This window comes from Neofelis nebulosa, chromosome 3, assembly GCF_028018385.1.
Source record: "Neofelis nebulosa isolate mNeoNeb1 chromosome 3, mNeoNeb1.pri, whole genome shotgun sequence".
Taxonomy (NCBI): Eukaryota; Metazoa; Chordata; class Mammalia; order Carnivora; family Felidae; genus Neofelis; species Neofelis nebulosa.
The window spans coordinates 32,857,369-32,870,116 of NC_080784.1; positions in this window are offsets into that span (position 1 = coordinate 32,857,369).

A 12,748-nucleotide genomic window follows, 5' to 3' on the forward strand; every position below is an offset into this window, starting at 1 on the left:
ACTGGTGGCAGGGGAGTACGGAGAGGCCCTGTCATGCTGCTGTGGTGCCCTTGTTAAAGCTTCTGCTGGTAGTGACCATGTCAGAAAGTGGGGGAGGACATGTTAGTGGTGACGGAAATAACTCAGGCCTTTGAGATGAACCTGTTCCTTAGTCTACTCGGCCTGCTGTAACAAAATACCATAGACATGGGGGCTTAAGCAACACACATTTATTTCTCCCAGCTCTAGAGGCTGGAAAGTCCAAGGTCAAGGTGTTGGCAGATTCGGTTCTCAGTGAGGGTCGAAGTCATGCTTGGTGGTTTGCAGATGGCCACCTTGTTATTGTTTTCATAGTTCGGAGAGTTTTCATAGTTCGGAGAGAGCTCTCCGGTCTTTTCTTACAAGGCCACTGATCCCAACACAGGGCCCCACCTTCATGATCCCGTCTAAACCTAATTACCTCCAAAGGCTCTGCCTCCAGGTACCATCACACGAGGGGTTAGGGCTTCAACGTGAATTTCGGGGAGGGAGCACAGACGTTCAGTTCAATAACAACCAGGGCAGAAGGAATTATAAGCTCTGTGAATCTGGGTCACTATTGCTGAGAATAGTTGACGCCTTGGAGAAGCCAATGAAGGACTGAAGGAGATTCATCACTAGCTAAGGTCTCAGATGTCAAGAGTTCCGATCAAGAAGAATGAGACCCTGAGGGATTGGATGATGACGTCTATATTCACACACCTTGAATTCCCAGAGTCCCTTGAATATCCTGGACCTGAAATAGTGGTCACCGCGCCATTTGTTTGAAGACAATGCATAGGCCTCAACGCTTGAAGGTAGCACACACCCCTCTCAGGGCCTAACCCCATCTCCAGTCCTGGCCATTGGGCCGAGGTCCCAACGTATCAGGGCCAGGAAAGTGCTGATCCTGCTAACAGAGGAATAGGCATCCAAACAGCTGCAGGACCTACATCCTGTGTACCAGCAAGATCTGGGAGAGTTTGTGTGAAGATAGATTTGGAGGCCACTGGGTCAAGGTGGGCAGACCATAAAGTTGGGGAAAGGTGAGTGTGTGGATATGGGGGCACACTGCAGTATAAATACTTGTCAAGGACCTGGGGTCCTGGGACCCTGGGATCTTTGGAGACATTGCTGGCATACTTTGAATGGTTTAAGGAAGCCTGGATAAGACAATAGAAGAAGGGGTCAAGAGTTTCACTGAAGAGTGCATGCCACATAAAGGCTGGATGATTCACCAGAGAACCATGTCCCCTGGGAGAACCTGGAGGTTATTCTGTTCACCAAAGCAATAAGAAATGACTTGGGAAGAGGGGCACCAGCAACTCTGAGAAATTCATGGTATTAAGGGAGGGGAGGAGGCTGTCCTCTGCTGGCCTGGGCAGGTGGCAGGAGATTCCGTTAGGTGACTGGGCTTCCATAGGAAGGGGGATAGGATCTCTAAATAGCAAAGGCCAAGTAGAGGCACGTGGCCTTGAGACAAACAAGGGTGGAGGCAAAGATCATAATTAGCAAAATCAGAATGGAGGGCCTGACTCAGGAAGAGGGACAGAGATAGTTACGTGAACATTGCTATATAAATGAGCCAAAGGCAGCCCCTGTGTATTGCCTCTAAGTTGGTTACTTCTTCATAGCAGATTGAGATCATTAGCGCAAAACCCCGCCACAGTCAAACTCAAAATTTTAAATTTAAACCATCCGACTGCTTTAAATGTAGCACAAATAGATTTGTAGCCATGTAGGGCCTGCTTGCTTGGCATACCTTCCAGAACGTCTGTACCCAGTATCTGCTAGCCATTGATAAGACAAACCCATGTCTACAAGACATGGCACACCACTGCTGCCCTTTGGAACTTTTCCAAACCAGAGACTGCGCTCTGTGTTGCTGAGGGACATCTCCCAGACACCTATGCCCCCTCTCATTCCCCTCTTTCCTTGGAGTTTTCTCACCTTCTTCCTCTCTGGATAGTGGCCCCTCCTGTCTTGGGAAAGTCTCCTGTCCTCAGAGATTTCCCCTTGGGAGCAATCTTATCAAAGCACTGCCTGAAGTAAGCTTATTGTGTGCCACTGCCCCCTTGTGGTTACATCTTTGTCCTTGACCCGTCCTGAAATCCCTGAACTCAACTAGAGTTTACCCCAAGGGACAAAACAGGTGAGCAGCCAGCAAAGGGGTTACTCAATGCATAGGATAAACAGAAATCAACTGAGGGCAGCCATCCAGATAAAAGCCATGAAATCTTGTCCAGTTTCCAGAACTGAGCAGTTTTCAGACCTGGGACCTACTGAGGAGGAAGGACCTGGGACCTACTCTTCCAAGGAAGGGTCCTCGGAAGAATGGGCTCCACGACACGTGGCAAGTCTATAATCATTGCCAAAGTCCTTCTGTAAGGGGATCAATGGCCATTGAGTAATTGTTCCCTGGGGAAAGGTGCCCATTCAGACATTTGAAGGACTGTTGGCTACAGCTTCCAAGTTGCCACTGATACCTGGGCAGCTGAAGTGTCATCATGGCCCCTGGGTCAGAGAGGGGGCATATGAGGGCTTGGTAATACATACAGGTCTGTTCTGAGTCTGGCTCACAGTGGGCTCACTGTGCCCATCATGATCTCATGCCATTTCCCTAGTCTCTGAAAGCACTATCAGAACGGACACATTTCATAGTTGGAAGAACTGTCACCTTGGTTCCTTGGCCCACGGATGAGAAGTATCACTGTGGGGAAGAGCAAGTAGCATCTCTGAAATTTGATCCTGTTCCCCAACCAAGACAGGAAATTAAGAACAATGTTATGTCCTGATGGGGGTGGGGGGGGGATTCATGCCATTCCTAAGGACCCAAAGGATAAAGGGACAGTGGTCCCCATTATATCGTCATGTAATCACATCATCCCAGCTCCTACAAGAGCCAGACCGGTCTCTCAGGGTGACAATAGACAGTCACAAACTAAAACAAGTGGCAGCTCCGATTTCGGCTGATGTGCTGGTTACAGTGTCTTTGCTAGAGTGACTTAAGATGGTCTTAGCCATTGTACACACTCATTCATCTAGCAGTTGCTTTCTTTTCCATTGCCGGTTAGAAAAGAAGATTAGACACAATTCACACTCATATGGGCCAGGCAAGTATATACATTTATGATATTGCCCCAGGGATATGTTTCCCATCCTTAGTCTTATAATATCACAGTGGCCCATTCTATTGACATCTGGTTGTTTGTTTTTTTTTTTTAATTTTTTAATGTTTATTTATATTTGAAAGAGAGAGCCAGAGTGCACGCAGGGAAGGGGCAGAGCGAGAGGGAGACACAGATTTGGAACCAGGCTCCAGGCTCTGAGCCGTCAGCACAGAGCCTGATGTGGGGCTCGAACTCACGAACCAGGAGAGCATGACCTGAGCCGAAGTCAGACGCTTACCTGACCGAGCCGCCCCAGGTGCCCGTTGACATCTGTTAATCAGACCAGATGAACAAGGGGAGGCAAGTGTGTTGAAAGCCTTGTAAGACACATGTGCTTCAGAGGATGAGAGATAAACCCAGTGAAGATTCAGAGCCTGCCACGGCGGGTAAGTTTCCAAGGGTGTGTTGGTCCGGAACATCACGGGCCATTTTCTTCAAAGTAAAGGACAAATTACTACATCTTGTACCTCTCACCACCAGGAAGGAAGCACAATGCCCAGCGGGCCTCAGGTTCTGGAAATCACATACTTCACATCTAGGAATACTAATTTCCCATTGGCTGCCAAATCTCGTGGTACCCAGAGCAGGAAAGGGGTCAGGTCCAGGCTGAGGTTCTAGCGATGTGATACTCAGGCCTTATGGTCCAATAAACCCCATGGAAGGAGAGGTATCTGTGGCATCCAAAGGCATCCGGTAGAGTTTATGGAAAAACCCCAACAGCACAATCACAATACAGGTCCTTAGAGTTCTGGAGCAAGCAGGCCATCTCAGCAGAGAGCTATATGTTTGCAAAACAATTCCTGGAAGGCTTCTGGACTCTGGCAGAGAGGGGACAACTGACTATGAGACATCAAGTGATCATGCAGCCAGAACTGCCTGTTATGACCTGGGCTCTGTCAGCCCTTCGAAGTCCTAAGTCTGGAGGTCCCAGCAGCCGTATGTTGTGAGACAGAAGTGGTCCATCTGGGGTGGGGCATGTTCGAGGCCAGAGAACGTTAGAAAGCTATATGTCAATAAGCCCAACCTCCAAGCCTTCGCTGAACCCATCACTATCTTTGTAGCGGTGTCTCTCCCTCAGTTCATACCTCTGGCTGGCCTGGAGTTGGGTGGTTCCCTACGGCCAGATGATGGAGGTAGGAAAAGGCCAAGTGTGGCTCACAGATGGATCGGCACAGTATGTGGAGCAAGTCCAAAATGGACCACAGCTGACTTACAGCCCCACTCTGGGGTGACCCTGAACGACTGTGGCAGGGAGAATCCTCTCAATGGGAAGTGCTTTGGGCAGTATGCCTGGTCATCCGTGTTGTGTGCGAAAAATGAGTTTCTAAAAGAAGAACACACATAGACTGGTGGGCAGTGGCAAATCAGTGGTTTGTTAGGGCTTTAGAAGGAGAAAGATTTGGAAAGAAAGAAGACAGGGGAAGAGGCACATGGTCGGACCTGTTGGGGTGGATATAAAGGGTGAAGGTATCTATGTGACGTGTTGACGTGCGTGTTACCACACACTAGACAGCATCTACCAGGAAAGAGGTGCTTAACAACTAAGCAGACAACGACTCAGCCCGTCTCTGTATCTGACCGCCACAGTGCTGACACAAGGAGCACGTTGACAGCACGGCCAAGGTAGCAGAGATTCACGAGCCAACAGCGTGAGCAGCCACACACAAAGATTGGCCACTCTGCCGCCATATGTCCAACCTGCCGGCAATGGACTAATGCTGGTCCTCTTGACAGCAGCTTCCCTGGAATAGGATGAACTGCCACTTGGTGGAGAGTGGCCAGTTATTCCTCTTGACTAGAATGAACACAGAATTGGGATGTGAATTTGCTTTTCTTGCCTGTGGCGCCCACGCCAGCACAACTTTCATTCTTTGTACGACAGTGATCCATCCATGTGGGATCCCGTGAAACGTCCCATCAAACCAGAGGACCCGCTTTCCAACAAAGGAGGTATGGCGGTGGGTATGCAAGCAGGGGACCCATTGGCTCTATTTTGTTCTATCACCCAGAAACTGCTGGCCTGATAGAATGATGGAGGTGCCAGTTTTGAGATGATATCCTATGAGTAGCCTCCCTTCATCTCTGCCATCATGTGGCACTGCACTCCTGATAGGCTGAAGAACACAGTATGGCAGCAGGAAAAGCCCCATTTCTTCACTTCCTGTGACCCACTTAGGGAACTTAGGCTTCTTTTCCCTGAAACTCTAGGTGGGCCTAGAGGTCTTAGTTTCCAGAAGGAAACTTTCAACATGGGACATGGCAAGAACTTTAAACTTTAAGTGATGGCCCTTGCTTGGCTATTTGGGGCTTCTTGTGCTAAGAAACCAGCAACTGAAGAAAGGAGCCACTCTCCTGGCTCGGGTTATTGGCCCAGATCACTGGAAGAAGAGGGCGATGCTGTTATATAAGGGGAACAGCGAGGGATGTGCTTGGCTGACAAATGATCCAGTGGGAGGAAACTCTTGGTACCCTACCCCATTGTGATGGCAAATGGAAAAATCCAGCAGCCATAGCCTGAGAGAGGTATGGTCACCAGACACTGAAACTTCTCATGGATGGTGCTCTAAGTCAACTTGACCAGCTAAAATGCTGTTTGAGAATGAAGGGAATCTAGAATAGGTTGCAGAGAAAGATGATGAGTATTCATTGTGACCTTGGGTCCAGCTGCAGTGCAGGAACTATAGTTTGTCCCATGAATCCTTTAGGAACTTCCCCAGATGAGGGTAAACATCGTCCATGAAGGAGGTAACTGAGTAGCGTGATGGGCCAATGGGAGTAGAACCTGATCGTCCTTCTGGCCCTAGGCATGCCCTAGTGCTGGGTGTGTTTTCCGGTGAGACCCCATAGCTGCACACCCTGGGGGAGTTGACCTCCACGGAAGGAAGCGGCCTTACCAAAGGTCATACCACATCCCATGAACAGTTGAGGCTGGAGTACAAAGGCACAGGCTCCTTGCCTTGATTTGTGTCATCTCTGAAGGGCCGTCTCAGTTTCAGACTTCCCTGTGGCCCATGGAAGTGAACTTCTCCCTCTGCCCAATCTTCCTTCTCCCACACCCCCTCAATGACTGTCGACAAGAACATTCCTCAATCAACTTCCCTGCAGCCCAGGCTTTATCTCAGAGTTACTTTCCCAGGGATCCAAGGACATTATGTTCTCTCTCATTCTTTTGCCTCACATTTTTCCTCTTTCTTTCTCCTTTTTTTTCCTCACTTTCCTTATGGATAGGGTGATCATATATCCTAGCTTGTTGGGGACAGTACTATTTTACTACTGCTAATCTGATGATTCATCTAGCAAATATCCCCTTTAATTCTCAAAAGGATCCTGATTTAGACTTTGAATTATGTGCTCATAATTCACTGAATTCATCTCTTCTTCATCACGCACACATTCTTTACACGTATTACATTTTACTAGGTGCTGGGGATATAGAACTGAGTAAGAGATTCCAGTCCTCTGAGCCCATGCCTCAAATTCCTATTGAGATTGCCAAAAGAATATTATAATAAAAAGGCATATTATTGCTGGAAACTAGAGAGATTTGCCATTCTTATACTATAAACTTCAAGGAATTTCTCCAAGATATATGGCAGGTGAGACTGGATTGAGGGAAGGGTCTGCCTAAACAGGTGTTTCCTTTGTAGTCATTTTATGCATTTTCTTCAACTGAAAAACTGCTAGGGCCAGTGGAAGTCACCCCACCAGCGTGCCCTAACTCAAAGCAGCTGGGACTGGAGATGATCAGGGAGAATTTTGTTCTATCTGTGCCACAGAGCCATCCACTGGGCACAGTGAGAGTCTCGGGGCAAGCGGATGGCTCCAGCACTCTGAATAGACATCTCTTTGGGGCTGTATTCTAAACACAGCCTGGGCACTGCAGAGGCTGGCCATAGTAAGGGCAGAGGCATCCCCAAACAAAAGGTCACTGCCCCAGGGAACACTGACCCAGTTTAACATATTAAATATGAAAACAAAACTCTCAGACACAAGGGTGGCGTTCTTGAGTACAACTGCCTCTAGCAGTAGCTTTCCTTTTCATTCTCCATAGAATGAAAAGTCTAAATCTAGAAAAGTAAAACGTACAGTAATTCTAAGTATTTCTCTTCTTTCCTTGAGTCTTGGAGCAGCTCGACAAAATCCATACAAGGCTCCATTCTAACTCCCATCGCCTGAAAACGTTAGCAAGAGAGCTGAAATGTGGCATTATCCCATTTTATAGATGAAACAGAAGCATGGAAACGTGGAGGACGAACCTAGGAAACTCAAACGGACGTGCTTGCCCCTGCCCCCACCCTAGGACGAGCAGTCACTGGGTATGTGAAGTCTTTAGACATTTTATTTTATTTCATTTATTTTTTTTTTAAAGTTTTATCTGAATACTGTTTTTTTAAAATTTAAAACCTAGTTAGTTAACGCATAGTGTAATAATGATCTCAGGAATAGAATTTAGTGATTCATCACTTGCATGTAACACCCAGTGTTCATCCCAACAAATGCCCTCCTTAATGCCCATCACCCGTTTACCCCATCCCCCTACCCAACACCCCTCTGGCAGCCCTCGGTTTGTTCTCTATATTTAAGACTCTCTTATGGCTTGCCTCCCCCTCTATTGTTATCTTATTTTATTTTTCCTTCCCTTCTCCTATGTTCATCTGTTTCATTTCTTAAAGTTCACGTATGAGTGAAATCATATATTTGTCTTTCTCTGACTGACTTATTTTACTTAGCCTAGTACACTCTAGTTCCATCCATGTTGTTGCAAATGGCAAGATTTCATTCTTTTTGATTGCCGAGTAATATTCCATTATGTATATCTATGTGGAAAAGTTTATTTCATATTTTACCTATTTTTTATTTTTTTACTTTCTATAATTTATTTATTTTTCATAATTTACATCCACGTTAGCACATCGTGCAACAATGATTTCAGGAGTAGATTCCTTAAGCCCCTTACCCAGTTAGCCCATCCCCCGTCTCACACCCCCTCCAGCAACCCTCTGTTTGTTCTCTATATTTAAGAGTCTCTTATGTTTTGTCCCCATCCCTGTTTTTATAATATAAATTATATTATATTATATTATATATATTTTATATTATATATTATAATATATAATATAAATCATTATATACTTAAAGTATATATTATTTAAATTATTAATTGATTAAATAATTTATTTATTATTATATAATTTATTAGTTATATTATTAAATAATTATTTATTTAAAATATATTTTATTATATTTTATATTATTTTTGCTTCCCTTCCCTTATGTTCATCTGTTTTGTATCTTAAAGTCTTCATATGAGTGAAGTCATATGATATTTGTCTTTCTCTGACTAATTTCGCTAATACCCTCTAGTTCCATCCACATAAATGCATAAATGCAAATGGCAAGATTTCATTCTTTTTGATTGCTGAGCAAAACTCCATTGTATATATATACCACATCTTCTTTATCCATTCATCCATCGGTGGACATTTGGGCTCTTTCCATACTTTGCCTATTGTTGATAGTGCTGCTATAAACATGGGGGTGCACGTGTCCCTTCGAAACAGCACACCCGTATCCCTTGGATAAATACCTAGTAGTGCAATTGCTGGGTTGTAAGGTAGTTCTATTTTAAATTTTTTGAAGAACCTCTATACTGTTTTCCAGAGAGGCTGCACCAGTTTGCATTCCCACCAGCCGTGCAAAAGGGTTCCTCCTTCTCATCCTCGCCAAATCTGTTGTTGCCTGAGTTGTTAATTTTAGCCATTCTGACAGGTGTGAGGTAATATCTCATTGTGATTTTGATTTGCATTTCCCTGATGATGACTGATATTGAGTATCTTTTCATGTGTCTGTTAGCCATCTATATGTCTTCTTTGGAAAAGTGTCTATTCATGTCTTTTGCCCATTTCTTCACTGGATTATTTGATTTTGGGGTGTTGAGTTTGATAAGTTCTCTATAGATTTTGGATACTAACCCTTTACCTGTGATGTCATTTGCAAATATCTTCTCCCGTTCTGTCAGTTGCCTTTTAGTTTTGCTGATTGTTTCCTTTGCTGTGCAGAAGCTTTTTATCTTGATGAGGTCCTAATTGTTCATTTTTGCTTTTGTTTCTCTTGCCTCCAGAGACGTATCAAGTAAGAAGCTGCTGTGGCTGAGGTCAAAGAGGTTGTCTTCTGTTTTCTCCTCTAGAATTTTGATGGCTTCCTGTCTTGCGTTTAGATCTTTCATCCATTTTGAGTTTATTTTTGTGTATGGTATAAGTGGTCCAGGTTCATTCTTCTGCATGTTGCCGTCCAGTTTTCCCAACACCATTTGCTGAAGAGACTGTCTTTTTTTCCATTGGATATTTTTTCCTCCTTTGTCAAAGATTAGTTGGCCCTACATTTGTGGGTCCATTTCTGGGTTCTCTATTCGTTCCATTGATCTGTGTGTCTGTTTTTGTGACAGTGCCATACTGTCTTGATGATTACAGCTTTGTAATACAGCTTGAAGTCTGGAATTGTGATGCTTATAGCTTTGGCTTTCTTTTTCAGGATTGTTTTGGCTATTCGAGGCCTTTTCTGGTTCTATACAAATTTTTAGAATTGTTTGTTCTCGCTCCATGAGGAGCTGGTGTTATTTTGATTGAGATTGTGTGAAATCTTTAGACATTTAAAGAGAGTTTGTATTTAAAAGAGAGAGAGAGAGAGAGAGATCAGTCTGCTGAAGCAATGTAGAATCACTGGAAAAATAACAGTTTTAAGAATTTATTGTTTACACAATTGTCACCACAATGAGAGTAAAGAATTCACTGAGAGCTAACACTTATTGTCAACATTCTATGAAGGGATTCTAAACAATTCTTGAAGATTATTATCAAACAGAACTGTGATGAAGGTAGTGATATTGCTGGAAAAAAGGATAATATCCACATATCATTTCTGAAAAATTACTCCAGGAGGCACTTTGGTGAACTGAGAAATGTGTCTATAAACTAAGAGCATATAAACAATCGTGAAAACAACTTTTCTGGTGAAATGATTATAAGCCTTGGTCAAAGCTTTATTTCAAAGTTTCCAGGAAGGAAGAGTGTCCTGAGCCAGTAATTTCAAAGACTATTCTCTTGGAAAATAAATTCACAGAAAAAGATGCTACAATAAAAAGGGTGCCAATTAATATCAGATTCTTCTCAAGACCCACAACTCAGAAGGTGCTTTTAATCTCAGTAAAGTCTACCAATAAATTGCTTAGGAATGCTAATCATTGCCCAGGAGGAATTGTATATTACATCACATAGACAAGGAAATTCTGTCCTAAACCAGATTTGGGACAATTTTCTTTCTTACCATGTTACAATTTAGCCACCCATTTTTGTGGCTCAGTCAATGGAGAAAACAAAATCTGGACCATTATCATTTAACTATGTTACAAGTTAAACTCAAGAGAGATTCAGCACATGAATATGAAAGAGAAAAGTATAATAAAAGTATAGGGATATTTCTTTGTGACCTTGAAGACAGAAAGACTTCTTAAATAAGACTGCAAAGCACAAAAATGGATGGAACTGACAATATAAACATGAAGCGTTTCTAGTAAAAAAAAAAAAAGACAATACTGACAGTTATGGATAAATGATAAATTAAGAGATAATAGTTGTACCATCTAAAGCTAACATTGGATTAACATCTCAACATACAAGACATATCATCCACATCAACAACAGCAGCAGCAGCAAAAGGCATTCGGAACAACAGTCTCCAAGGCTGAAAATCCAATGAGAAAATGAACAATACTATGAAGAAGCGATTAACTTGAGGGGGACCCAACGGGCTACAAATGATCTGAAGAGCTGTTCAACCACACTGGCAATCCAAGAAATGCTCATTAAAACAACAGTGAGGTATAACTTTAGATCTATCAGATGGACCAAAATTAGAAAGTCAAGTTTTTGGTACACTGTTGATGGGAATGTTAACTGGAATAGTCTCGAGTAATCAAAACAAAACAGTAACTCAACATTCAAATATGCAACAATGGAAATGAGAAAAATTATTTCAGATACAGAAAATGTGAATTACAGCAGAAAACAAGGTATATGTCTATAATTGCACACTTTAAAATAGTTTTCTATGAGAATAGAAGTTACCCAAATATAATCACCAAGAGATAGAAAACTTGAATAAATCAATAGCTATCAAATAAATTAGGTAATTTATCAAATAAATTAGATAAATTAGACAGATAAGATGCCTAGGGGAAAATACTGTTAATTTATTTTAAAAAGCATAGGTCATATGCTATTTAAACTAATCCTGAATGTAAGAAAAGATAGATTATTTTTTGCAGTATTTGTATAACCTGGATACCAAAACCTAATGTGCTAGCTAGAGTTTGGCACAAAAAATATAAATTCCTTTAAACATCATAAGCAGAAAGGAATTTGATAAAAGAAATATGGTACTTACAAAATTACTGGAATAATGGGAAAGGCAGACTCTAAGCAGGGACTTAGGAATGACCCAGAGAGCATATTTGAATGTTGGGTTCTGTTTTGTTTTAATTACTCAAGACTATTCCAGTTTACATTCCCATCAACAGTGTACCAAAAACTTGACTTTCTAATTTTGGTCCATCTGATAGATCTAAAGTTATACCTCACTGTTGTTTTAATGAGCGTTTCTTGGATTGCCAGTGTGGTTGAACAGCTCTTCAGATCATTTGTAGCCCGTTGGGTCCCCCTCGAGTTAACCACTTCTTCATAGCATTAAACTCCAGGACAAGAAGGCACAGCAGAAGGGAATGAATGCTGAGTGTCAGGGAATCAAATACATCACAGACTTGCAAAGATAGAATTAACAAGAGAAAACTGTAAATCAGTTTCCATCTTTCCCATTGGAATATAAATTCCATCCACAAGGGCACAGACTGGGCATTGGTGGGCATGGTGCCTCCAGCAAGGTAAGGGTTTGATAAATTTGTGATGAATGAATAAATGATTGACCCTGCTCAGTTTGTTATAGAAATGCAAGGATAGGGTAACATTAGTAAATATGTTAATAATTAATCACAATAATAGAAAGAGGAGAAAAATTCTATACTTATCCTAATAAGTGCTAAAAATGTATTTGATACAGTTCAACATATATTTGTGCTCAGAATTCTTAGAAACCTAAGAATTAACATACTTATTTGATAATATCTGACATAATAGTTAAATTAACAATGGCATATTACAAAAATATCCATAATATTCAGACATAAGACAAAGTTTCTCTTCAACACTTCTACTATTTGACATGGTATTAGAGGTCGTAGCCAATGCAATAAAACAAGTAAAATAAATCAGGCATATTTATTGGAAAGAAAGAAACCAAGTTATCATTAAGTAGGTAATATATTTGTCTATTTGGGAAGTCTAACTGAATCAGTTCAAAAACTACAGCAACTAATGGGAGGTAAGTAAAATGACCGATTCCACAACGAACAAACAACTTCCTTATTTTTCAACAATAATCAGTTAGTAACTATAATAGAAAAAAGTGTGTTCACAAACTACCTAGCAATAACTTAAACAAAAATTTGCTAGATCTATATAAGGAATACT